The sequence below is a fragment of the Macaca mulatta genome, chromosome 2 (genome assembly GCF_049350105.2).
Source record: "Macaca mulatta isolate MMU2019108-1 chromosome 2, T2T-MMU8v2.0, whole genome shotgun sequence".
In the NCBI taxonomy this organism is placed as follows: Eukaryota; Metazoa; Chordata; class Mammalia; order Primates; family Cercopithecidae; genus Macaca; species Macaca mulatta.
In genome coordinates this window covers 119208631-119233691 of record NC_133407.1, presented here as the reverse complement: position 1 = coordinate 119233691, position 25061 = coordinate 119208631, and the positions used below count along the sequence as shown (strand labels likewise).

The window sequence follows — 25061 nt, the reverse complement described above, 5'->3', positions numbered from 1 at the left end:
AGAGGTGGAAAAAAAAAAAAAAAAAAAAAAAGACTTGACATCCAGTAAAATTTGAATTTCCTATCTTTTATCTGGCAACCCTTCTCCCAGGCAATGTTAATGCTGCTGGTGTGTGGACCACCCTTTGAGTGGCAAAGATGTACATCCTAAAGACATAAAAATCTGATGAAAGTATAAGGCTGAGTTAGTGGATGAGCATCTGGTACAATTTAGAAACAAGCGTGTGGTTTACAGGATAGTCGCACTGCAAAATGTGACTTGGCTATAGGCAGAAACAAACCAATAGCAGCAAAGAGTGTACCTACATCATTAGAAACAGGGTTCCTTGCATTCCTAGGCTTAGAGTCCTGGGGAACAGTGTGGTACTCATGTTTGCTTTGTAGATTTATTTTCTTAGCCACTTAGTTAATATTGGTAAATCCAGAGTAAATTTAGAACTATAAAAGTAAAAAAGGTTTTTTTAAAGAGCTAAAAACAATGCAAAGTCTAATGTTGAGGGCCTTGAGGATGGCATTTTGCCACATGCTGCCTCCCTTTCCAACTCACCCTCCAAAAGGAAGGGGCCACTGTAACTCCTGCAGCTCAACCCTGATAGGTAATCTGCAGATGAGGTGGGGGCTGGGGCATAGGTTTACAATGACATTTGACATGCAGACCCAACGGTCTGTTTCTTTGAAGCTAAAAGAACTGATTCTAGCTCCTTTGAGGATACTGGGCCACCAGAGTGGCCACTTACAGATTGCCAGAAAGTTGCCACTGAAAGGGAGCTTAGCCATCATTGATTCTAGCCTTACTTCCACAGATGAAGGGGCAGCACTGCAGACAGCAAGTTCCTCCTCCTCTGAGCCCCTTTCTCCTCTACTGGCTACACTGGCGGGTACACTGGAAAAGCTTTATTCCAGGGGCTGTGTAAGGTTAGGACTTGGTTTTTAAGATCTGGTTTTGGGGAATTTTTTTGTTTGGTTCTGTTTGAAGGTAAAGAAAGATTGTCTAATTCCAAATCTTACTTGCCTGTATTCTGTAATGAAAACCATCTCCCTTCTGTTCATCCATTCTTGAGAGTGGGTTGAATCTTATATATATGTCTCCTGTGTGACTTTAGTAGGCTTGATTTATTTAATCAAAGGCAGATACCAGACTTTTCCCAAATTTAATAGTGCCATTTGTTTTATTCTTCAAGTATTTATTGAGCACCTTCTATGTGCCAGGTCTGTGGAAGGTCACAGCCATCCAGAAACTAGAAGATAAATAGCCCTCTCTCATTCAGCTTGTCTCATCAGGACTTGGCTCTGCTGTAGCAATGAATAAGCATGGAATTTTAAGCTGAAATGCTCAGAGGTTAGTCATTTTAGCTTTTTGGCTGGCCTTAATTTCTAAAACATCAAATAACATCATATTTCAAGTCCTATTGATAGATAGCCTATATGCCCCTACCCTTAGTGATATGTCTAACATGATATTTTTCACCCAATTCTTTAAAAAATCTACATTCATGACTCAATTCTCATTGTCAAATATTTAAGCTATATTGAAGTAGACAACTTGAAACCTCAATGTCTCCTTCACTCTGTCCCCCAACTCTACACTTCTCCCCAGAAGCAAAAGACCCCAATTAATTAGTAGATATGTCCTTCGTCTGCATTTACGAATAATGTACATTTACATAATTCATTTAACACAAATTAGATTATATTATTCACCTTCTTCTGTGATTTGCATTTTTCACTTAACAGTATGTCTTGGTAAACTTTTCATTTTAATATATATAGACCTACCTTATTTTCTAATAGCAACAGAAGTATTTCATGGAATTCCCCTCCCGAGGTTCATTTTAGCCACTCACAGTTAATAGGCATTTAGATAGTTTGCGTGTTTTGCTGTCACAAACAAGACTGCAATAAATAATTTTGTGTATATGTCTTTGGGCGTATGTGCAAGTATTTCTGTAGAAGAGAGACCCAGAATTTTAATTTTCTACATGAAATAAATCTGATAAGCTGATGAGAACAGGATTTGTTGCCAGTTGGCAAATACATTCCAATCTGAGTCTTGAGTTTCCCAGCCCACGCTGTCCTGTTTGTATTAATGCAGGATTGCCCCCAGGAGTCCTCCCTGTTCAGACCCTGCTGACTGACAATTTGGAATCTGGAGTTGAGCTTCATATATAGAAACCTAGATTTGCAATATTTAAATACTTAAATACCTTAAAATGGTATGGACTTTATTAAACAGAAAGTGAAAAAGGGAAAAACTAAGGGAATTTCCCTGTTAAATGAATGGAAAACTCCATATTTAACAGAGCTTAGTCTCTCAGGAAAGGAGGTGGGCCCATTTTTTTTTTTTTTTAATAACCTTTTCACGTTTTTCTTCCCAGCTAAGCCAACTCCACAAATAGCCCAAACTAAACACCTAATGAATGTCCTGTGTTGAGATGTGTTTTGTTTCAGATTTTAAAATGCAGCAAATTAGATGTGATAGGCAGAATCTAAAGATGTCTTTCCAAGACGCCCATGCTTTATTCAAACACTAACCAGGTACTGGACGAAGGGACTTTGCAGCTTAAAATAGGGAGAGTATCCTGGATTATGTAAACGGACCCAATGTCATGACATTAGCCCTTAAAAGTGGAGAAAGAAAGTGGAAGAGTCAGAGTGGTGCAGTGGAAGAGGGAAGGGGAGAGATTAGGCATAAGAAGAGGCAGAATGGTCCCAAGGGGGAGGAGAGGCTATGATAAAAGGGAAGGGGCTATGAGCCAGGGATTGCAGGTGGCCTCTAGAAGCTGAGAATGATGCTTAGCCAGCTGCCAGCAAGGAAAGTCCCACAACCAGACGGAGCTGAATTCTGCCAGTGACCTGAATGGGCTGGGAAATAAATACAGCCTCAGAACTGCAAAAAAGATTGCAGCCCTATTGACACCTGGTGATTTTGGCCTCATGAAACCCAGAGCGAGAATGAACTGAACCATGCTGTGCCAAAGTTCTGACCTACAGAACTGTGAGATAATAAATAGATATTTTTTTAAGTCAATAAGTGTGTGGTGATGTGTTAGGATAGCAGTAGGAAACTAATGCACAGATGGGTTGAACCAACATCAGCGTGTAAGACTTGGCACACAGGGCAAGCTGGTGTATTTTTTACTTGCTAGCATCTGGAGCAGGGTAAGGGCCCAATGTTATAATATGAAGAAGAGCAGCTTGCATTTTCTAGGTGCTTACCTCGTTTTAGGTGCTGTACATGGTACTTTATGTGCACTTCTTACCTTGTTCTTCACAGCAGCCCTACAAGGATTTATGCTTTTATTATTATTATCATCCCTATTTTAAAGGTGAGGGACTGATTGAGGCTCACAGGGGTTAGCTACCTGGGCAGGTGTCACATGGCTTATTAATGGCAGGGCTGGGACTCAAACCCACGTCTGTGGGACATCATGCCCAAGTCTGTGCACATAAGTGCTATATTTCACAGTGCACCACAACCCCAATTAAATATGAAGCTAATATGTTTCCATATACAAAATTGCTGATATTGAAACTCCTGCTAGCCACTCACAACTAAGAATGCCTTTCATCACATAAAGCCCTTTAACCTTGTTTTAATGCCCTTGGAATACTACACCACTAGGTGCTGAGCAAGGAGGAAAAAAATCAAAGTTGGATGGTCAAGGAAATAGGAGACGCCCACCCCACCCCCGCCCCACCCCCCAGGTTCTGCAAGCCAAAGCTCAGAGCACACTCTTGTATTTCTCTTCAAATCCTCGGAGGTCTCGCTTGCTCTAGATTGTGTCAAAGATTGTGCCCCCTTCCCTGCGTCAGGCACTCAATTCCAGGGGTGGAAGTTGTGATGGAGACATTTTTATACCTTGGGCATAAAGATCAGGAGCCAAAAGGAATATCAGGTGGAACAAATGCTATCGCTGACATTTTATCTGGAGGTGGGGGTGTGGGTTGATGTGCCAATTTGCTCTCAGTTGCACGTACAGAAATTGTGACCTCAAATTCAGCCAATGGAAAGTCTGAGTATGAACGTTCACATTGTTCAGACATTTAACAAATATGAACTGAGCTTCCATAATGTGATGGGGTTTGCATGTGAAGTTAATGATACAGTAATGAATAAGGTGAGTTCCATACTCATAGATCTTCCAGGCTCCATTATTCCAATATTATTCCAGGCTAATGAAGGAAGCACAGATAAGCAAGCAATTGCAGGAGAGTATAATAAGCGCTGTAGTGGAGGAGGCACTAGATGCCTAGAGTACATGTGGAAGAGATGCCAAACCCAGATTCAGAAGCCAGAAATAGTGGCCCTTGAGGTGCGGCCTCAAGGATAAGTAGGAGTTGGCCAGGTACAGAGGCGGCAGAGGAGAATAGCCCAGCCCCAGGGAATGTCATGATGTAGATCTGATCTGGGAGCCTACCTATGTCCTTAAATACATCTGGAGTATAGGAGGCAAACAGGCTATCAGTTGAGACTGAGGTCAGAAAACCTTCCTACTAGTTTTTTGAAGAGATAGAACTTAATTATAAGGGGACTTGGAAACCATTGAAAGAAAAGGTTAAGCAGTGGCATGAATGGATGTAGGTGCTTTAGAAGGATCCCTCTGGTGAAAGAGCCAAGAATTGATGGAGGGGAGTGAGTGGAGCACAGAGACTATTGGGACCTGAGAGAGGTGGTGGGGGTAGAAAGGAACGGTGGGAAGATCAGGGATGGGGAAAAGCAGCTGGATGCCAGAGCTATCTGAGGAGGAGGGGCCAAGGGGTTTGTTCGTCGGGTGGAGGGAGAAAAGGGAGCCCAGGATGACAGCCAGGGCTGATTTGACCAAATCATCATCCAAATATTATTCTGGGCTGACAGGCCCAAGTTGCAGTCAGCAGAGGCCACATGGGCTTATAATTTGCCATTTGTGAATGTCCTGAGGAGTGGAGAATCAGCTAGGAAGCAAATCTTCCTTCTGCTGCATGAGACAGCCAAAAAAGCACCTCTGAGGATAGGCATCTTGGGGATTTCAGAGCAGGTAACGCCTTTTGGTTGTTTTGAATATGCTGACAGAAGAACAAAAGCTTTCAGGAAAACAAAGCCCAACCCCTTAATGAAACAGGAAAGGATATACAGTTTCAAATGCTTGCTTTCCTTGCTTTCTGAGAAGAAAGATGCCTTGCCTGTTGAAGGTGGCAGATGCAGGTTGCTCTGTGGGCCTCAGGAAGGGTCACTGCAGCTGTCACCTGCCCACCCACGTGTCCTGAGGCACTGTGACATCTTGACAGGTGTCCCGACTCTTGGCCTTGACATGTCCTGTCAGGCCTGCCTGTCAGCTGGGACTGGGCTTGGGGAAGAGCCTGCGGGCCTGGGGCCTGGTAGCACTTGCTTAGTTAAACATCTGTGGCTGCTATTGCCCTGTCACAGGCCTGCAAGTCAGAACTACTCAGATTCATTTCACAGCGATAGTCCTTCAGTCTTCTGATTATGTGGCTCTGCAGCAGGGAGAGGGAGACATTCATGAGCAAGTGTGCAAAATGCATTTAATGCCTACCAGTGGTGTACAGCCATCCATTGCTTCGGTCTGCCCAGTGTCTGTCTCCCTGTCTTTTGATACGAGGGGCCAGAGTTTCTCTGGGGAATTCCTTTCAGTTTCTGCAGTTCTGGGACAGTTACCCTTCACCCAGTACTATGTCAATATGGGCGCATGACTCAAGCCAGCCAGAGTTCACTTTCCCTAGACTTAATCACTCAGAGGGAGCTATCCCTTAAGCCACAGTGATTGGTTCAGAAATGGGCACATGATCAAACTAGACCAATGAGTCTCAGTTCTGAGATTTTGAGTTAAGACCGCTTGGAAAAAGAACTGTTTATGGAAATAGAAGCTGGAGTGATGAAATTTGGGGTACCAGGGGCGACAGGACCATAGTGAGAAGAGAACCCTACCTGAAAATGAAGTCAGAAAGAAAAGGAAAGTAGACAAGAATGATGGAGAGAGAGGCAGAGAAATCCCTGAAGACATCATTTAGGATCCCAAATTCACCTGTGCCCAAAGCCAGAGTAGTCCTGAATGATTCAGTTACAAGAACCAGTAAGTGCCTTTTCCCATAAGCCAGTTTGAGGCCAGATGAATAGAAATTGCATCCCTTATTGAGTCCTGGCTCAAGTCAATTTAGCAAGCATTTTAAATTAATTCAAGATGGATTAGAGACTTAAATGTTAGACCTAATACCATAAAAATCTTAGAGGAAAACCTAGGTAGTACCATTCAGGACATAGGCATGGGCAAAGACTTCATGTCTAAAACACCAAAAGCAACGGCAGCAAAAGCCAAAATTGACAAATGGGATCTCATTAAACTAAAGAGCTTCTGCACAGCAAAAGAAACTACCATCAGAGTGAACAGGCAACCTACAGAATGGAAGAAAATTTTTGCAGTCTACTCATCTGACAAAGGGCTAATATCCAGAACCTACAAAGAACTCAAACAAATTTACAAGAAAAAAACAAACAACCCCATCAAAAAGTGGGCAAAGGATATGAATAGACATTTCTCAAAAGAAGACATTCATACAGCCAACAGACACATGAAAAAATGCTCATCATCACTGGCCATCAGAGAAATGCAAATCAAAACCACAATGAGATACCATCTCACACCAGTTAGAATGGCGATCATTAAAAAGTCAGGAAACAACAGGTGCTAGAGAGGATGTGGAGAAATAGGAACACTTTTACACTGTTGGTGGGATTGTAAACTAGTTCAACCATTATGGAAAACAGTATGGCGATTCCTCAAGGATCTAGAACTAGATGTACCATATGACCCAGCCATCCCATTACTGGGTATATACCCAAAGGATTATAAATTATGCTGCTATAAAGACACATGCACACGTATGTTTATTGCAGCACTATTCACAAAGACTTAGCAAAGACTTGGAATCAACCCAGATGTCCATCAGTGACAGACTGGATTAAGAAAATGTGGCACATATACACCATGGAATACTATGCAGCCATCAAAAAGGATGAGTTTGTGTCCTTTGTAGGGACATGGATGCAGCTGGAAACCATCATTCTTAGCAAACTATCACAAGAACAGAAAACCAAACACCGCATGTTCTCACTCATAGGTGGGAACTGAACAATGAGATCACTTGGACTCAGGAAGGGGAACATCACACACCGGGGCCTATCATGGGGAGGGGGGAGGGGGGAGGGATTGCATTGGGAGTTATACCTGATGTAAATGACGAGTTGATGGGTGCAGCACACCAACATGGCACAAGTATACATATGTAACAAACCTGCACGTTATGCACATGTACCCTACAACTTAAAGTATAATAATAATAAATAAATTAAAAAAAAAAAAAAAGATCCACAGTGGGAGCTATACCTCAGAACTCTAGGGAGCACAGGAAGCATGCTACAATCACAGCCATTGCCAGTATTGTTATTATTCTATTTATTAGACATTTCCCCAGCTTTCAGACACTCCTCAGCACTTTACACACATAATTTCATTTGACCCTTTGAGCACATCTTTCAATTAAAAATAATTATCTACACTTTACAGGGGAAGAAACCTAGCCCAGAGAAGTTAAGAAATACATCCGGGGTGGGTGCAGTGGCTTATACCTATAATCCCAACACTTTGGGAGTCCAAGGTGGGAGGATTGCTTGAGCCTAGGAGTTCAAGAACAGCCTGGAAAACATGGCAAAATCCTGTCTCTATTTTAAAAAAAATACAAAAATTATCCGGGCCTGGTGGTGTGTGCCTGTAGTCCCAGCTACTCAGGAGGCTGAGGTGGGAGAATTACCTGAGTCCAGGAGGCAGAGATTCCAGTGAGTTGAGATCATGCCACTGCATTCCAGCCTAGGCGACAGAGTGAGACCCTGTCTCAAAAAAGAAAGAAAGAAATATGTCTAATATAGTAATAATAGTGACACAGGATGTGAGTTATTGTCTATAATGGCCCCAGAATCTATGTTCTCACCACCCTGATTTCTTGCCTGCTTTTTCTGTGGCGGCTTACACTCTGGTCAGGGAGACTTAAAGGGAACACACTGGCAGGCAAAAGAGGTTACCTCCTCCCATCTTAAGGACTTGGAAGGAAGGGAAATAAGACTGTACACCCAAGAAAGCAAAATGGAATAGATCGGAGTAGAGATTTGCCAAGTTGCCTTATAGAGCCAGGACAGCTTCTAGCCAGCTAGGCTAGATCTAGCTGCCTGAATGTACTGGCAGCAAAAAACAAAACAAAACAAGGGTGTGTCAGGAGAGGCATCAGCCAACCATGGAGGCAAAAGCAGGGGAGTGAAAGAGGAGGATCTTGGAGATGTGCTTCATAGCACTATCCAGAAGATGGGTGTCATAGCCACGGAGCTTCCCAATGGCCAGGCCATCTCTAGGGGGAGATGAGAGGGAAGGTGGGGCCAGGAATCCAGTAGTTACTCTTTCCATCAAAGCCACTATCCTGCTGTGGAATAGTTCCCCGGGGCCTCTGTCCCATATCTGTGCCATTTTTCAGTAGAATCCAAGAATCTAGATTTCTTTATGATAGCAACTTATCTGAATTCTTTTAAACACTCTGCAGGCCCAACAACGACCCCAAGTGCAAGAAAAAATCTTGGGGCTCCTCTAATTTGTGATCCATAACAAGGGCTGGGCAGGAATAGGGTAGGAGTTTTCTGAGTTTGGGTTCCTGATGCCCTTGCATGACTACTTCAGCCAACATCCCTAGTTTTGAGGATGCCATTCTTCTCTTCATTGTGACCCCTCCTACTCTCTTTTTAAGTTATTTCTAGACCTCTTCTTCCCTAGAGGCCGTGTCTATGGGAAGGGGACTGTGCTTGCCACAGTTGGACATTCCAGGTTCTGCAGTGATAGTTTCATATCATTGTAAATTCAGCTGGCCTTTGGAGTCTAACTTGGTTTCCCCTGTGACTTCCTACAAGAAGAGACTGGGGTGGTCAGAAGCTAATGAACCTTTTGGTCTATACATCTTTCAGAGTTCTCCTTATAAAATAATCACAAGGTCTGTAAGTTGCAATGCTAAGGAGACAGGAGCTGGCTACTTTGGAAGCTGCCCTTTTGGAGATGTACTTCTTCTTCTGTGGCCTAACAAGGAAGGTTTCAGAGCCTCCCAGACTCAAGGCCAGGCCTGGGTGATGGCCTAGCAACCATGTAAAGTGCATTCTCCACCAGGAGTGGTGGCTCATGCCTGTTAATCCCAATGCTTTGGGAGGCCAAGGTGGGAGGGTCACTTGAGCCAGGAGTTCAAGACTAGTCTGGGCAACATAGTGAGACCCCCCATCTCTAAAAAAAATAAAAAGTAAAAACAAAACAAAACAAAATAGCTGGAAGTGGGGGTGTATACCTGTAGTCCAAGCTACTCAGAAGGCTGAGGCAGTGAGGCAGGAAGATCACTTGAGACCAGGAGTTCAAGGCTGCATGAGCTATGATTGCACCACTGCATTCCAGCATGGGTGACAGCGTAAGACTTTGTCTTCTAAAAAAAAAATTTCTTTAAATCAAAACTCAGAAAAATAAATAAATAAATAAATAAATAAATAAAGTGCCTTCTCCCATGGATATTCCTGTGCCCTGGATGAGAGGGGCCAAGCAGCTTTGCAGACAGAAAGAACACCACAAATTTAAACTGGAGTCCCAGCTTCATTACTAGCTAAGTGGATAAGTTTTCCAACTCTTTAAGGTTCAGTTTCCTCAGATAAAACGTGAAGATAATAATAGGATCTGCCTCACAGAGTGTCTATGAAGACTAAAATGGAAAAGAAAGGAATGCAAAGGGTTTAGCAGGGCACCTGACATGGTTGCATTCATTAGCTGTTAGTGACTCTCTTCTTTCTGATATTTTTGCATCCTGGGCTGAACACACATCTCTGTCCACATGCTTTTCTGTGTATGATCCAAGCCTGAGTGTTCCATACAGTGACTCAGGCCCTCAGGAAGGCAGGGAGTCTTGGAGAAAAAAGGCACCTGGCCTTATAGGTAGCCTGGGTGACCCAGCAACTATCCATAGAGTCCAGTCTGGAAATGTCAATAAGGAAATGGGCCAGGGAGGCTTGGTTAAAGGGGCATCAGAAGTCAGCTTCAACCCCACATGCCATAAGGGAATGCAAGCTCAGTATAGCCATATCTGTGCCATTTTTCAATAGAATCCAAGAATCTAGATTTCTTTATGATAGCAACTTATTTGAATTCTTTTAAACACTGTGCAGGCCCAACAACCACCCCAAGTGCAAGAAACAATCTTGGGGTTCCTCTAATTTATGATCCATAAAAAGGGCTGGGCAGGAATAGGGTAGGAGTTTTCTGAGTTTGGGTTCCTGAAAGCAGATTCTATGACAAGGATGTAGTACAAGCTATCCTTGGGGGATGTGTTCCCAGGAAGCATCAATAAGGCAAGGGGAAGGCAAGCCAATAAAGGAGGAGTTGTCAAGCCACCTGTGGGCAACTGTGGGCAACAGGTGTCTGCAGCTTAGTCCTGCTGTGGAATGCTGGAGGCTGGTATGGAACCGGAATCATCCCACTTTAGGGGTGAGGGAGCTGTGATATGTGTGTCCTCATTCCTGACGGTCATCAGCTGAGGGCTGCTCCTAGGGGCATCAACACCCTCACACTCCTCACCTGCTACAAGCCTGTATAAGGTGAGCCTTAGAAGCCAGGGAAGCCCTCAGGCAAAGCCATGCAAGAATGGGCAGTTAGAGGTTGAGCTTCATACACTGAAATGGTGGAGCCCAGCAGGCCATGGAAGGGGCACCCACAGTGTCAATGGGAGACAGGCAGAGGAAGGAAGCAGGTCAGCACCACCCACTGCATCAATAAATGTTCAAAACACCCATCTAACCTGGCAATTAAGGGTGGATGGCAAAGGTCCTCATACTGGCTCCATCTCTCCTGTCAGAGGAGGCTTCCAACACATGCCTCTGGTCTCCTTCTTGTGCCAAAGCAGGAGTTGAGACTGGAAAGAGATGTGAGCTCCTTGCAGGAATGCCTGCTGGCCACACTTGCCTCTAGAGGCTCTGCCTGTCAATTACAGAAAGATCTGCTAGACTCCATTCTCTATTATCTTCCACCGCAGTCTCCAGTGGCAACTCTGCAACCGTTTTCTGCAGAATGGTTCACATTGTTTTATATCTTCTTAGCTGCCAAGTACAATGTCATAAGCAATAAATAAATAAATTGTTGGCCTATATGGAAAGCATATTTTGTCCAGATGCATCCTTGAAACTTCAGCTCTGAAACAAGAAAGTCAGACTGGAAACCACATCCTCAAAGCTCGGGAGAAGTAGGCTCACATGGAAAAGCCATTTGATTGGCAGGTGCTACCACCCAGCACTGGATTTGTGTCCTGCTGATTGGCCAGACAGTGCACCTTCGGAAATGCTCAGCATGTGAGGTGATACAGTTTGCTGGTGTTCATGCCTAGCATGGGTGGCCCTGCTGGACAGCCTGGAATGAAAGAGGAATCAAGTTTGGAGGATGACTTAGCTGAGGAGCTGAGGAGCTGAGACCTGTGTGTTTCTTTTGACCTCCTCTTTACCAGCTGGGTTGGGGCAAGCCTCCCTCATCAAGAACGCTGAGTTCAGCATCGTTTACTGGGGTGCAAACTGTTTTCCCAGTTATCTTGGCCTTCCCGGATGCAAAGGGCAAGGGCATGACAATATGTAACTAGGAATGAGGAGGAAGAGGAGGGAGAACTAGATGGCTCAAAATCAGCTGGGCATGGTTTAGCTGGTTTAGCCAACCTGGAGATGGAGCGGGCATTCCAAGAAAGAGCTGGGGCCAGCAGGTAGATGATCTGAGGAACAAATATGGCCTTGATGGCAGTAATCACCACAGGGAGTGCACCAATGGTGACTTGGACTACCTGGGACAGCTGGCTGGGAACACTTTTAAATGTCATTTTTATCACTTTTTAAATTAAAAATACATATGCATAAAAAGTTAAACAGTCTAGAAGATGCATATAGTGAAAAGTGAAAGTCCCTTCTGCAACATCCCCACATCTATGCACTCTGTCATTCCAGAGATTCTTCCAGGCTTATACACACACACACACACACACACACACACACACACACACACACTTTTACCAGGATTGAGACTGTACTACACAAATTATTCCACAACTCCCTGTTTTGCACTTTGTGTATTGTGGACATCTTTCCACATCAGTCTAATCTGTCATTGCTTTGTGGTGCTCTTTTGATAGATTATAATGCTTTGTTAAAATTTTTGAGGTGACCTCTCAGATTGCTTTCTGAATAGCCAGCCTATGGTGAGCAACTGAAAGTGTTCGCAGCTGATGCTGTGATCACTATTCCGAGTACGAGTAATCTTTTATTATCTTACCTGTTGAATGCAATAGAATTAAAGTGAACTATGGAAATATTCATGAAAAAAGTGATTACAGAAATGATATTGAATATGCACTTACACACACATGTAAAATATGTATGTATAGTATAATGAAATTCAAGAGAGATATTGGGCTGTCTGAATAAAACTAAAGATGTCACTTCTATACCTGAGTTATTTTTCTTGAATGAATTCCTCACCTACCACCAAGATTTAGCACGAGGCTTGTGTGTGTCCCTTGATTGGCAGCCCAACTTGGTAGATGAGTGTGAGACTTCTGAAAGATACTATATAGATGGTTAAGAATAATCTAAGCCATGAGCTTAGACACCAATTCTGATACTTTTCAGTACATAGTCAGTGTGTATGTGTCTGTGCCTCAGTTTCGACATTTCTCAAACTAGAACAATAACATGCACTGGCTTTTGTTTTTGTTTTTTTGTTTTTTATGTTTTTTGTTTTTTGTTTTGTTTGTTTGTTTGTTTTTGAAACGGAGTCTTGCATTGTCACCTGGGCTGGAGTGCAATGGCATGATTTTGGCTCACTTCAACCTCTCCCTCCCGGGTTCAAACGATTCTCCTGCCTCAGCCTCCTGAGTAGCTGGGATTACAGGCACCCGCCATCATGCCCAGCTGATTTTTTATATTTTCAGTAGAGATGGGGTTTCACTATGTTGGCCAGGTTGGTCTCGAGCTCCTGACCTTGAGATCCACCTGCCTCAGCCTCCCAAAGTGCTGGGATTACAGATGTGAGCCACCGCACCCAGCCAACATGCACTTCTTTGGGTGGTTGACAGGAGCAAAAGAGAGAATGCATATGAAGCCCTTGCCTGGCATGAAGTACCTGCCCAGCAAATAGTGGTCAGTAGAGTTAGGAAGAGGTATGTGATCACCAGTAGACAGCAGGTATCTGGTCAGGTGTGGGTGCCTCAGGGACCTGGTCTGTAAATGTCCAACTTTATAGGTGCTCACTGTCTTCTCCCAGCCAAGTAGTTGGGGGAAAAAAAGAAAATAAAATGAATGTAGACTAATTTCAAAAGTCAATAGTCAACTAAAACTGTTCCGGAATGCTTCCGGTTGTCGCAAACCATTAGCTATTACAAACTAGAAACAGAACCTGCTTTCCAGTTGTAGATGATAAATAAACACAGTGCACTGCCCTTTACAACGAGCAGCTATTTTTTTTAACCCATGCAGATGTGTCCTATTTACATTTAAGCTGTCACACAAATTAGCAAAGGCCCACAGAATCTGAAAAAAGGCAGGCCTCAGGCCCAGAAGTGTTCACAGGAAAGGAAAATGGCTTATCCCGCTCCTCATCGCTGTGGTGGCACAGTCCTGATAGGGATTGGGAAGAACTGAAGAGCTTTTCCAGGCCAGCAGAAATGTTTGCTGACCAAGCAGGCTTTGGAGCTAATCTGCAAGGCTGGGTAAAATGAAATGCAACAGCGTTCTGAGCTGCTGGGATTTTGCCTTTTTTGCAATCTGTGAAAAGCCTTGAACCTTTAACCAATATAAAAATCCCCTCATTTGGTATAAGCTTGTGTGTGGCAGAAGGAGTCTAATTTAAAACACCAATCAGAGAATAATGGATGATTCCCTGTTTCTCTGAGGGTAAGATTTCATTGACAAAATACTCGTTTGGCTAGACCTAGTAAACTTACTCCTTATCAAACCACATGTATGGACTGCTAGAGGGAGAGTATGAAAGACTGAGCCACATATTCAAAACAAGTAAGGGCTGGGTGGGGCAGTCTTCAGAGGTTTTTCAATCTCTTTCATAAACTAAAGAGATAAAGGTTGGGAGAGGCGAAAGACCCAGTTCAAGATCCCCCAGTTCAAGATCCCCCAGCTAAAGCCTGAGACTAGAACCCAGGATGCAGGGCCTACACAAAATCAGTGTCCGCTCGATCACATGGCTTCCAGATGATGTTTCTCTTGGGGGAGGCCCATGGACAGGAAAAAGGAGACGATTTAATGTAAGTTTTAAACTCTTAGGGCTGAACTTTCCTGGAGAGCAAACAAAGCCCTGATTGTATGAGCCCAGAGAGAGTTTGGTTCTAGACGAGCAATTCCTTAATTCTCTAAGCACTGTGGAAGACCTTCGCCTTCGGCAAAGCCTGTGGACTTGCAGAATGACATGCACAGGCCCCTGCCCTCAGAGCAGTGAGGGCAGAGTGGCATATAACATCCTATGAGAGGGAGGCCAGGCGCAGTGGCTCACGCCTATAATCCCAGTACTTTGGGAGCCTGAGGTGGGTGGATCACATGAGGTCAGGAGTTTGTAACCAGCCTGGCCAACATGGTGAAACCCTAGCTCTACTACAAATGGAAAAAAAAAAAAAAGCCGGGTGTGCTGGCGGATGCTGTAATCCCAGCTACTTGGGAGGCTGAGGCAGGGAGAATTGGTCGAACCTGGGAGGTGGAGGTTGCAGTGAGCTGAGATCGTGCCCCTGCACTCCAGCTTGGGCGACAGGGCCAGAGACTCCGTCTCAACAAAAAAGAAAAAAAAAAGAAAAAGAAAAGAAAAAAAACATCCTATGAGAGGCAGACACAAAGGCCGAAGGAATACAAAAAAAGGTGGCTTTTCAATTTTGCCTAGATGATTCATAGAAGGCTTTATTTGACCTGGACATTGAAGGGGTAAGCAGGCTTTTTTTTCTGAAAGAGAATTTCTTCATTCGTTCATTTATTTGAAGTTTAATAAGCACCTGCTTTTTGCTAGTCTTGGTGCCAGGTAAACAAGCAGTAAATATGAAGCAACAAACAATACTTTGCTCTCACAGATTACCTTCTCCCAGGGAGAATCAGAAATTAAGCAGATAAATGAACAAATAAGTCAGATGATTTTAGACAGTGATGTATACAAAGACAGAAATGAAGAGGAAGAGACCAAGATGGGAGGAGGCTGCCTCAGATGAAATGGTTTGAAGGGCTGATATAAGAAGGTGACCCTGGGATGAGAAGGAGCCAGCATGAAGTGGGCCAGGGTCGTGATCATCAAGTGAGATGGTGGGAGAGATGGTAGGAGATGAAACTGGAGAGATGGGTGGTATCCAGTGTGCACTGGGCCTTAAGTGAGAGTCAGTAGACTGAATGTTCTAGGAGGACTGGGGAGCTTTCGGAGCACTCTTTTTGCAGGGAACACTCTGTGAATAAGGAGGCAGAGAAGCATGACAGTCACCACGGTGGGATGAGCATTTCGGTGGTGCATGTGGGGCTCTCTCAAATGCCAAGTAGTCAACCTGAATCCTGCCAAGCCTTTCTCTTTCCAATCACAAATAGGCAGGACCAAAAGACAACACAATCCTCTTGTTTCACAGTGAGGAATCAGGCTTGGAGGGTTGGAGGCACATGGCCAGCAAGGGCAGTGGAAGGGCTGAGCCCGGATTCAGGACCTGGGACACGGAGCCTTTGTGCCCCTCCCTGCCGGCCTCTCTGCCTTCTGGCCCACCTGCATGTCTGGATTTAAAAATCTGTTCCCCATCAGACATTTCAGAGAGGGGTTTTACAGTTTGTTTTTAGAAGTGTGTTAAAAGGCAGTCACCTTGAATGACTTCTGCTTGACAGAAGTGTCAGCATTGTCACCACCTATTCCAAGGAGCACTGGCACATGACGGGGGTGCCCTGGCTCCATGCGGAAGTGAGGAGGAGGGCAAAGAGCTATTCACCAGAGCTAGCATTCAGGTTCGGCATAGCTCCTCACTGACTGTATGGCCTCGAGAGAGTCTCATCTTCTTCACCCTGGACCTGCACTTCTTTATGTATAAAATGCATACATTGGATTGGGACAAAGGCATTATTTTAAAAAATTATTGGCCAGGTGCAGTGGTTCACGCCTGTAATCCCAGCACTTTGGGAGGCCAAGGCGGATGGATCACGAGGTCAGGAGTTTGAAACCAGCCTGTCCAATATGATGAAACCATATCTCTACTAGAAAATACAAAAATTAGCCAGGCGTGGTGGCATGCACCTGTAGTCCCAGCTACTCGGGAGGCTGAGGCAGGAGAATCGCTTGAACCTGGAGGCAGAGGTTGCAGTGAGCCAAGATTGCACCACTGCACTCCAGTTGGGCGACAGAGTGAGACTGTCTCAAAAAAAAAAAAATTATTTCAGTGTTGGATAACTTTGAAAGAATCAAGTTAAACAGATTGTCTATTGCAGGACTTCTCAGAGCCTTTGATGTGCTAATGAGCACGGTCTGACTCCTAGAGGGAAGTGAAGTCTTATGCCTGTCACAGGTGTATTTATGCACGTGGCCCTGGAATGTCTGGGGAAGGATACCTTGTAGAACTTTTGTTCCTCAGGATACTCAGGGAGCTGGTCTGGGAGAGAAGCCCCAAGTTCTGAGATGGGGGATGAAAGGGAATCTTCATTCATGTCCTTGCCCGACTTTGTTCAACAACTGAGTGGCAAATTGTCCAGTGTGTCCGTGGTGTGTGTCCCCTCCCTGGTCCCACTTGTACCCTCTCTCTGCTGCTCCCCCTTGTCACAAAAGCTGTCTTCTGAGGGAGCATAACAGAAGCAGAAGCAGCACCTCACTCTGGGGTCAGCTCAGAGCTTTGTGTGTGCCAGCCCCTTAACACACCACTTCTCCTGCCTGGGGCTCAGTCCTCAGCAGCCGTGTCTCTGAACCTGGGCAAAGGGATACTCTTCTAATAGACAAATTCTGGATCTGATGGCCTTTCTCCATGGGGCTTTCTTTGCACCTTCCTCCTGGGACTTCCTTACGTTTTTAACTTTTTATCTTGTTACTCATGTATGACTCCTCTGCTCGGGGACAACCATGCAGACTGGGTATCTTTCAAGTGGCCCTTGGAGGCAGCCGCCGGCAAGACACATCTCTGTGGCTCCCACAGAACTGTCATCCTCATCCTAATGCCTGCTGTTTATTGAGCACTTCGCGTGTGCCAGGCAGCACGTAAAGTCCTTTATCACTGAATCATAGTGTCCTGGCAGCAGTCTTATGAGATGTGGCACTGTTAATATGTCTACTAATCAGATGAGGACACTGAAGCTCATCCAGGTTGAATAATTCCCCAAAAGTCTCACAGCTGGCAGGTTGAGGGGGCTGGAAGTCCCACCCGAGTCTGTCCCCCAGGTCTGTGCATTTGATTTTAGTACTGCATTGCTCTACTAATCTTTGAATGAATAATTTGGGAGAAAGGAAAGAAAGATAAAAAGAGTTGAAATTAATGAAGATGAAAAGAGTGACTGAATGAAGGAGCAAGTGAGGGAATGAATGAAAGGGAAGAATAACCCTTCCAACCTATCCCCAGCTTCAGGAAGCTCAGCTGGCCCTGGGGGAAGATAGACATGCCTCCTTCTTATGGCCCCATCGTCTCACTGTATTCCACCACCACCCCCAGCTGGCTTACAAACGGGAACTACCTTATTGCAGGGCATGCAGCTGCCTGCCAGCAGCCACCAAGGACTCCCCCAAGTAGCCCGCTTCTGCTCCACCCGCCAACGCACACTCTCCACAGGGTGAGGCAGCTGCAACAGGACCATAGCCAGCTGCGCTTTCAGCTTGCTGGGTTTGTGCTGCCATCACTGAGTTTCTTACCAAGGGAAGGGCAGCTGTTCTGGGATTGAAACATGAAGAAAGATGGGCCTAGATCAGATAAGCATCCCTTCCCAAGCAGACGTACCTCCCAATTTGCAGACCTTTGTTATATTACTAGCAGTTAAGGAATGTTGAAATGGAGCTCTAGCCTTGATCTGAATTATAATCTCTGAAGCTATATTTAAGTCTACCTAAAGATATTTCAATTTGCTATCTCTGTCTCTCTCTCTCTTTTTTTTTTTTGATTCTCCTTGGCTCAGAGCACACTTGTATCCCTGCAGAACACAGAAAGCCAGGGTATATTTCTTAATGTTTTACATTACAGTTGTAAGTCCTTCTTATCCTTTGATAATCATATTTTAACTTTTAGTCAGCGTATTCATGGGTGTGCCTGTGTGTGTGTTATATAGAAGTTCACATTTATACGAACAGCATTAGCTCATTTTATCTTCCTTTCCTTTCCCCCAAAGCTATACTTGTAAGACTACATTCAGCAGCGGATTAATCCCCAAATAACTTAGTTCGGCTTTCACAGCTGCTGCCAAACAGCCTGTCTCCCAGGCGAGTGTAGACTTCGTAGTAGTTATAATTAACAGTTCACCCGGGGGCGGGGATTGTAGTGCAGGAAACGAGAACTGGGCAGGGGAGGTCACTAAATACTAATGAAAACTGCCAGCAGAGGAACCTACAGAGGATTTTTTGTTCAAAGAGGACAGTCTGAGGAGGAAGATGGGTAACAAAAATGTGTCCTTCAGCAGTTGGTCCGTGGTGAGCTAAAGAAGCAGGTGAACTGGGCAGGCTTCTTTGTGCATGGGTCTGAGAGTGGTTGTGCACCTGTGTGTGTGTGTGTGTGTGTGTGTGTGTGTGTGTTGGACGGAAAAAGGGAGCATATCTTTTAAGACTGTAGGTTTTTTGCTAGTAAATATTGTTCAAAATCTGATTTTTCACTTATTACCTTTGTGACCTTATGTACATAGCATATAACTGGCCTCTCTGTGTCTCAGCTTTCCTATCTGTAAAATGGGGATTCATTTATTATTCAGGAAATATTTGTTGACTATCTAGTCTATTCCAGGCACTGTTCTAGACACCAGGGATGTAGCAATAAATAAAAAGATAAAAATCCTTGTCTATGTGGAGCTTACATTCCACTGGGGGAAAAAGCCTTACAGGGACAGTAATAATTAGGGTTAAAATAGATTATGCATACAAAATGCCTAGCACATAATAAGATTTTTGGTGAAAAAGGAACAAATATTAGCATTATTACTCTTTAGGTTATATTTACTAAGTGACAACCCCGTAATACTCTCCCAAAAAGACAAATCATTTGGCCGGGTGCAGTGGCTCACTCCTGTAATCCCAACACTCTGGGAGGCCAAGGCAGGCTGATCACGAGGTCAAGAGATGGAGACCATTCTGGCCAACATGGTAAAACCCCATCTCTACTGAAAATACAAAAATTAGTCGGGCATGGTGGCATGTGCCTGTAGTCCCATCTACTTGGGAGGCTGAGGCAGGAGAATCACTTTAACCTGGGAGGCAGAGGTTGCAGTGACCTGATATTGTGCCACTGCACTCCAGCCTGGCGGAAACAGAGTGAGACTCTGTCTCAAAAAAAAAGACAATCTTTCATCTAAATTCCACCATTTTATTCTAGAAACAGATTTTTCCTTGGGAAGTAACACAAGAGTATAATACTTTGGAAAAAGATGCTCTGTAAATGTTTTGCTACATCAGTCAAAACAGTGTATCTTTGCACCAGACATCTTGAAGGGTAAAGATGCTTCTTGAATGGATTTTAGCAAAGGAAGATCAGCTCTCAGGTGACAGCTCAGACATGACAAACAAGAACAATGCAGAAAGGAATGCGTGAACGGGTTGGATTAAGAATTGCAGGGCAATTACTTTCTGCAAACCGATATGCAAGAAAGAAACACAGGCACACCTTGTTATCCAGAAACACAATAAGCAAAAATTCACTATTACAGAATTGCAGAATAGGCAACCCCCTATGTAAAAATGGACTGTTATTAAAAAGGGGGATGGGGGCGTTGTGAAATTGGTTTGGAATGTGGGCCTCATTTTCCACTAGAGTAGAGTTCATAGACTAATTCTCAAGGGCTTATTTAACCTACACTTGCCTGAAATGTATTATTTCCCCCTCACCAGCCACGATGTGCAACATGGCTTTTTTGGAAGAATGCACTGAAAGGGCCCTCTTCTCCTTGCACCAAGCTGGTACCAGTTTGTACTAACTGTACAGGGATTCCCCTTGGTTTTCCCTTATCCGAAAATTCATTATCCAAGGTTGATGGTTAAAAGGTAGCAGGAAAGCCAAAGTTGTCATAACATTGAAACATTCACGAATTAATGGACCACTTATCAAATTAGCCCCACTCAGACATCCTTCCCCTTTTAACGGTGGGCCCCCCACTGCGTCGAGAGTCAGCTCTATGTACATCTGTCTTTTCTGGATCATCCGGATGTTTCCAGCATCAAGAAACACGGTGAAAATAGATTGCACAACACTTGCAAATTGAAGTAGCACATTTTTCAAAAGATGCAAGGCTTTATCAAGCTGATGAAAGGGATTTTGGAAGCCAGGTTTGTGTCACATACAAATTCCTTAACAAATGAAGATAACTTGTTATCAATTAAAAAGAAAAGTCAGTAAGCATGATGACAGCCCAAGGGCTTCAAAGTGAGGGATTGGATGTTAGAGGCTTATGACAGGTTCTTGGGAAAGTGGCACATGTCTCAAATATTTTTTTGCAGACTCTTAAAAAAATAAGGCTGTTAACAACTGTACTGATGAAAGTAAAGGAGGTCATGTGATGCCCTCATGCAACCTGATTGGGAAAATATGGGCCAAATAAATCAACCCATATTTTATTTTTTGTTCTTTATATAGCTGGCAAGTTGTTGAAATTACAGCCTAAAATGTGTTAAAAATAATATACATATACTCATTTCCCAAAATTTTGGTCTCATTTTTAAAGATAAAGTCCCAGATCTCTTTCCCACTATTTACTATGAAATTTTGGTCCCTGTCAAAGGGGAGTACCCTCTTCCAGGTTCCAGTTTTTCTCCAGTAAGGAGAATCTTGTGTATTTAAACAGGGGGAGTTCTCATTCTAGATGACCACTGCGTAGATGTGCTGAATTATGTGTAGTGAGCAATATGGAGGCAAAGCTACCCATCACTCTCACCATCTCTCTGTCTACATTGGTGGTACTTAATCTTTTCAAGGTCATGGACTCCTTGGATGAAAAACATGATGATAACAGAGGACTCTCCCCCAAGAAAATGCACAAGCATAAAGTAAATTTGAAGGGATTCACATACCCTCTTGATATCTATCCATGGGATCATAGATACTAGATCATAAATATAAATAACCCCAAATCTATACCCAACTCCAAATTACATATTATTTATTCATCATATAGATCATATATACATACACACTCATACATACACTTATGCACATACATTTAAGTACCTATTAATTGCCAGATAACTTTAGACATTTTCAGCCTTTTTTTTTCCTGACAGTGACCATATGGGGCATGTAATATTGTCCTAATTTTACTAATAGAGAAACTGAGCTTGAGTAAGGTTAGGTGATTTGCCCTAGGTTAATAAGTGCTTGGTCCTACTTTTCAAACACTTGGGTTTTCTAAGGCTTACATCCATACTTTTTCTATGACATCAGGTCAACTTTGTATGTCCACATACCATGCCAAATTTTTTTCTTAATAAATAACTTTCACAAAGTCTTTCTTTATTCCCATAGAAATGCTTGTTTGTGGTAGAAGAATTACATATTCTAACTCTTAACTTTTGAAGTGTTTTCTATTCTCTCTCTCTTGTATTCATTTTAAGTTGAAGAGAGCGTGAGCATTATTATTATTCTCATTTTACAGATGGTAAAAGGGAGGTACTGGGACTTCAGTGACTTGCTGAGATCAACCAACTAGTTGACAACTCACCAATGCTCTAACTTGGGTGGCCTGGCTGGCCATTGGGCCTGCGGATAGAGCCAGGCTGCCCTCTCACACCCGGCCCTCCTCAGCATCTCCTTGACCCTCTTCATCCTGTCCATAAAGGACTCCGAATCATTATGCATCCACAGTCACATTTTAACTAGCCCTAGCATCTCCATGTCTGGAGGGCATTTGTGAGTTTGGTTTTCATTATTTTTTCCATTTATCTTGAAACCCAGAGACCAAATATTTATAGTGAAAGCTGCTTTGTGTTAATAATTCAGAGTTTGAATTGTATTTAAATTTATATATATATATATATTTTCTCTCTCTCTCTCTCTCTCTCTCTCTCTATATATATATATATATATATATATTTTTTTTTTTTTTTTTTTTTGAGAAGGAGTCTCACTTTGTCGCCCAGGCTGGAGTGCGGTGGCATGATCTCGGCTCACTGCAGGCTCCGCCTCCTGGGTTCACACCATTCTCCTGCCTCAGCCTCCCAGTAGCTGGGACTACAGGCGCCCACTACCATGCCCAGCTAATTTTTTGTATTCTTAGTAGGGACGGGGTTTCACTGTGTTAGCCAGGATGGTCTCGATCTCCTGACCTCGTGATCCGCCCGCCTCGGCCTCCCAAAGTGCTGGGATTTCAGGCGTGAGCCACCGCGCCCGGCTTTCTCTAAATATTTTATCTTCAACATTAGATGCCAACTTCCATATGATTTTACTACAAATGGAAACCATAAATTTCTCCAAAGGTATGCTTGTTCAGTAATACATATGTTTAAAAATAATGAGAAAATAATGATAGCTAAAGTTTTCTCTGTGCCAGAAACTCTATTGAATGTTTTATGTGCATTAACTCATTTAATCTTCATGATAACCCTATGAGGTAGGAATTATCATTATCTCCATCTTACAGATGAGGAAAGTGACGTATAGACAGATTGAGTGACTTGCCCAAGATTGTAACCCTAATAAGGAATTTGCATGCAAATTTTTTTCAAGTCCAGTAAAATTCAGCTCAAGGATATAATGGCAAGTCCCTTGAAAACAGAACCACACCCTAGAGGAGGCATTAGAAACTCTCTTTTATCTAACATTGGCCTTGCCAGTACTCTATATCCACATGATGATGATTAATGCTCATAATGATTACCTCAAGGCAGAATAAGATTTTGAAAAATCTTCCCCACAGTCAAGGAAATATCAGTATCAAAGAAGTATTCAAGGAAAGGTGAGCCTAGATTTTAAAACATTTTTCAAGTTGCATTCTAAATCTATGATGATGCTAATCCCATTTTTTAATTTACATTATAATTCTCTGAAAATATTCCTTTAAGCAAAACACTTTGAGCCTACCAAGCAGTGTCAAGAAGACTGGCTCACAAAGCCCCATCCACAGCTGGGTTCTGCAGAAAATTTCTCCGGACTGGGTAGCCACTGCCTCTAAAATACTCAAGAGGAAATTTAGTAAATTTCCGTGCTATATTTGCCCATGAAAATATAAAACCAGGTAAATAAAGTGGTAACAAGATTTCATAATGTTTCCTCTTTAGGCAGATAGATGCATACATACACTTGTGTATATGTGACTTTCAGTGTAAAAATATTGTTTTTCCAATAAAGGAAAATATTGCTCCTCATCTATTTCTGAACTGCTTAGTCTTGAGAATAAAACACTTCTAAATCCATATACAATGTGAATTTAACAAGCAAACTCCTCCATTCCTCTCCCTTCACCCCACCTGATGAGATATTTGGCACACTTTGGGATGGCATAGGAATGGTATAGTATCATTATGTGGAGAGAGCAAATCAGTGTAGAAAACCAAATTGGTCAATTAAAGCTGTGATCTGGTTGGGCATGGTGGATCACACCTGTAATCCCAGCATTTTGGGAGGCTGAGGCAGGCAGATCACTTGAGGCCAGGAGTTCAAGACCAGCCTGGCCAACATGACGAAACCCCATCTCTACTAAAAATACAAAAAATTATCTGGGTGTGGTGGTGCATGCTGTATTCCCAGCTACTTGGGAGGCTGAGGCACAAGAATTGCTTGAACCCCAGGGGCAGAGGTTGCAGTGAGCTGAGATCGCACCACTGTACTCCAGCCTGGGCAACAGAGCAAGACTCTGTCAAAAAAAAAAAAGAAAGAAAAGAAAAAGCTGTGATCTGTGGAAAGCATAGGAGCCAGAGAGAAAATTTGGGTGAATGTGCAGAGAGACTGAACTTAACATATTCCCCTGGGGAAAGAGAACATGCTCACTCTCACTCATGAATGACAGTGGGATATGGCTTTTCCTCTTTGCCTGATAGTGTAAGGAGGAATCTCTGAATTACTCACAAACCCCAACTCTGTACATTCCTCATCGTTTATTCATTCAACAAATATTGAGTGCCTCTTGGGCCAGTACTATGTTAGTGCAGCACACAGTGTCTACTCACTAATGTTTCTCCTTCCTGGGAGTAAGGGAACATTGCATGTCTCCACCATGCAAATGATTTCTGGCCGATAGAATTTGAGTGGAAGTGATGGGCTACTCTTCACCATGAAATAGTCTTTGTAATCTTCCTTGTGCTCTCTGAAGACATTTAAGACTACTTGGATCAAACTGAGAAACTTAATGGGCTAATAAAATGGAATGGAAAAGATGGCTAGATGGTTGAGTATGCTGTTTACAAAGGCACTAAGGTACCTAAAGGTGAAATTTCTGCTCTTCTTTTAACACCTTATTTATGATAATGAAAACAGTAGAAGGAAAAGGAGGGAGGCATTGGTAGGGAAGGTTTGTGTGCTGCAAGAAATAGGAGCCTATACAGGCTATCTGGATCCTAAAAGGATATGTGATAGTCAAGAGCCTTGCATCAATTCAAACTTTTTTTTTTTTTTTTTGAGACGGAGTCTCGCTCTGTCTCCCAGGCTGGAGTGCAGTGGCGCGATCTCGGCTCGCTGCAAGCTCCGCCTCCCGGGTTCACGCCATTCTCCTGCCTCAGCCTCCCGAGTAGCTGGGACTACAGGCACCCGCCAACACGCCCGGCTAATTTTTTTTTTTTTTTTTTTGTATTTTTAGTAAAGACGGGTTTTCACCATGGTCTCGATCTCCTTACCTCGTGATCCACCTGCCTCGGCCTCCCA

At 43.4% G+C, this 25061-nt stretch overlaps 1 protein-coding gene and 1 pseudogene across 1 annotated transcript in view; both read left to right on the top strand.

Annotated features, from left to right (window-relative positions):
• Window positions 1-25061, top strand: part of ERC2 (ELKS/RAB6-interacting/CAST family member 2) — a 975448-nt gene that overhangs the window by 809923 nt on the left and 140464 nt on the right. The window lies entirely within an intron of this gene.
• Window positions 637-5839, top strand: LOC144339475 (uncharacterized; annotated as a pseudogene).